We start from the raw sequence: 3,616 nt of genomic DNA, 5'->3' as shown, positions 1-3,616 counted from the left end.
CCCACACCATCATTTTTATTTACAGACGAACCAGACCAAATGTGTTGTCCATGAGGCCAATCTTGATCCGTAGGAGCATCAAACAGTCCGCACTCCTGCAAACAAAAGATATCTGCACCTATTTTAGAAACATATTTGAGGATAGTAGCTCTTCTTCCTCTGGATTTAATTTGTCTCACATTCAAGGATAAGACATTACATGTAGTTTTGGGAGCCATGTTCTTACTAGTTTAACCAGGTAACCGTAAGCTGGCCATCTTCGCCTCAACCTTCTCCTTCTGGAGGCTGGCAGGGAGACACAAAGCAGTGAGTGTCTGCAACCTCCCCAAAAAAATCATCAACTCCAGGTGAAAAGCTAATGTCAGGGTAGACCCGATTACTCAAAGGGCTTGCACTTGCAGTACTGACAGTGCTCCACCCCTTGTCTGCAAGCTTTAATTTCTTAGCAGCCATAAACTCCCCCTCCTCCGATGACCTGACTGCAGCTGAAGCAGAAAAATCCCCCTGCCCAGCTGGACTACCATCTTTGCTCACCAGAGACTTTGTTGTACCCCATGACAGCGCAGGGGACTTGCCCAAATCCTCCTCGATTTCCCCCTCGCCACAGGCAGCAGAGTGACAAGGGAGATCAGGTTCCAGCTCGGAGACCTCCATTCCTTGATCAGGTGGACATGGAGAGACTGCAGGAGCTTTATCCAAATCCTGAGCAGTAGTAACAGGGAGAAGAACAGGGTCATTAGCAGAAACAGCAACAGGGTGACTAGCAGCTGGTGCAGCCTTAACAGGAGCTACAGGGGCCGCTGCGACCACCTGAGCGTATAGCCTGGTCTTAGTGCGGTTCCTGCAGTCCCGATAGGCATGCCCGACTTCTCCACAAGCATTGCAAACAATGGGGTTGCTGCAATCCCTAGCCATGTGCCCCACCTGGTTACATTTCCTACAGGTTGCGTCGCCTTCTCGTTTCCTGCTCACTACCCCCAATAGCAGCATGTAGCCATTTAAGCTACAAGGCCAAGGGTAGCAATTGGGAACCTTCTGGCAAGACACTTGATCTTAGCCAAAAGGCCGAGAAGCGATAACCAGAATTGGTTTGGGCCTCGAGTGGCACCCTGGCCTATGCCGGACACATCTTAGGGAGCGAGAGTGAGAGGGAGACAAACCCACGCCTACAGAAGACATTTTGTCACCCAAGCCAACCCTTGAAAAGGCTGCTTTGCAGAGCAAAAACAAGAAGAATGGTGCGTTTTGCAGCCGCCGCCCACTGCAATGAATCTGAATAACTCCTCCTTTTGGGCACAATCACCTCCCCTCCCCCTTGCAGTCTTTCCAATTCAGGATACAAAAAGACGGACAGGACAGGTTGCCTGACTTTCCGTCACTGCCACCCTTTGCCATCCTTACCCGTAGAAAGCCCTTTCATCATCCCCAAACCCTAATCTTTTCCCTTCCCAGCCCCAAACCCTGCCCTCTGTACCCGTCTCACCACCCGCATCCCTTCTCCTGTCATCCCCCTACCACCCGGGAAAAAAAAAAAAAAAAAAGCTTGCCCCCTCCTTCCACTAGCCCACCATCCCACCCAAAGAGCAACTTCTGCTGCGCAGCTAGCTTTCTAGGCAGCAGCGCTATTGTGATGTCAGTGGGGGGCATTGTGACAAGCCGCCAGTGTTCCGTCTCTTCATGTTGTGCACTGTTCAAACGGAAAATACATCAACAGGCAGACTACAGAAAAGCTTACTAACAAAGGTTAGAGAGGGGCTTTCTCAGAGGGCTTTTTACAGTTTGTCTATTCCCAATTAGCCGTTTAAGTATACTTAATGAAAGTACTAATTCTTTCATAGGCCGCCCATTCTTAGTATTTGACGTTCCTTATATTGCAGTATCAGGCTTCGCAGCAGGTTGCAAAACATTCATCACCCATGACCGTCCCCAATTGGGCTCAGAAGCTAAATGTCTATCATGACCTCTCTTTTAGAATGTCCAAAAGCAAGCAAACTCTTCCTCCAGGAGGGGAAGCCAACAGACCACTAAAGACATCATCATTGCTCAAAGAAAACCCCAAAAAACAATGCATGATAGGAATAAACAGGTAACTTTATTTGGAGTGGAAGCAGAGAGATAGCACCAGATGCCAATTCTAGATCTTCTCACACCTGTGGTCACTGCAGCAGCAGCAGCAGCAGCAGCTGAATCCACTTTGTCCAAAAGGGATCTATTCCATTCAATTGCACATGATCTAGATTAGACTGAGAACAAGATACTGCACGGGACATAGCAGAGTTGGTCAAGTTGAGCGGTGATGAGTTTGCTATTTGGATGAATAAAGCAAGTAAAAAGTGTGAAAGATAAAAAACAAAAGGAGGAAGTGTGAAAAGTGAATGGGCCAAATTGAGGTGCATATGAAGTTGTATGCTTTCTTTCAATTCATTAATCGGGCTAATATGAATCAGGTGAATTGAGTTCTGCTTTTGGAAACTGGGTTAAGAAGGGGTGCACCGGTCCTGGAGGTACTGCAATACCAGGTCAATGCGTGGAGTGGACAGAGCAAGCTCTTTTTCCATCTCCCTGTTCTAAAAATCCATTTAATATATGGTCCCCAGATAGGGGACGTATCAGATATTAAACTGATAAGAACAGATTTTTTTTTTAACTTGGAAGTACCTAAAACAAGGTACACCCGTTTATTATTGGATATAAAAGTACATTACATTAAAAACATTCCATTTTACAACATTTTCTGTGATTACATCTGTATCTCAATTACAGAATATCAAAACATCATTTACATTTGTATTGCATATAGTAAGCAGTCTACATATTACAAGTCCTTTACACTACAGGGCTTCACTCCTATAAAGAACACTATCCACAATTCCTTTACACTCAACCTATAAATTATATACAAAAATTGTTCCTTTAAATTGCGGAGTTCCACTCCTTTACAAACCACTGTTTCGATAAAATGACATTCTTCTTCTTGTCCAGAATATAATACAGATACATATCACTAAAAGCCAAATCTATAACATCCTGCACAGATATAACATCATGCTTAAAAAGAAGGATGTTCCTGGCCTTCCACAGAGCTTCCTTGACTGTGCTGATTGTCTTCCATGCGATGATCTTCTTATTGACGGTGGGACATTCCACATACCCAAATAAAACAGACTCAAAAGTCAGATCTCTGATGTCCGTCATTTTTTGCAATAAAGGAAAAATTCGTGTCCATATTTGTCGTGCAAAAGAACAAGTCCATAAAATATGTAGTACCGTCTCATCTCCGAAGCATCTTTCCCTTGGACATCTGGCAGTAGTCACAAGTCCTCTTCTGTGTTGGAATGCTCTGCATGGAAGACAATCATGCACACAGCTCCAGGCCAGGTCCTTCTGGGAATTAAAAAGGTACGATGCATTAATATTTTGAAATATTTCAACACACTTAATTTCATTAAAATTCCCAATCTGTGTTATTGGCTGTTTATCCTTAAAACACTTTAAAATCTTCTTGCTGTCTTTTATATCCTCTACAATTTTCCCTTTCAAATCATAAGAATTAACAATAGTTTCCAAAATAACATAACTATCTGGCATATTAAAAGCGTACGGGGAACTTAAAACC

At 44.0% G+C, this 3,616-nt stretch overlaps 1 non-coding gene across 1 annotated transcript; it reads right to left on the bottom strand.

Annotated features, from left to right (window-relative positions):
* Positions 1 to 2,482: 2,482 nt before the first annotated feature.
* Positions 2,483 to 2,668, bottom strand: LOC142253362 (U2 spliceosomal RNA). The gene has a single exon (XR_012726661.1). It is a non-coding gene; the product is annotated as a U2 spliceosomal RNA (small nuclear RNA).
* Positions 2,669 to 3,616: the final 948 nt, after the last annotated feature.

Source organism: Anomaloglossus baeobatrachus, chromosome 9 (genome assembly GCF_048569485.1).
Source record: "Anomaloglossus baeobatrachus isolate aAnoBae1 chromosome 9, aAnoBae1.hap1, whole genome shotgun sequence".
NCBI lineage: Eukaryota > Metazoa > Chordata > Amphibia > Anura > Aromobatidae > Anomaloglossus > Anomaloglossus baeobatrachus.
The sequence above is the reverse complement of the archived record's forward strand: the minus strand, read 5'-3'. Positions and strand labels throughout refer to the sequence as shown.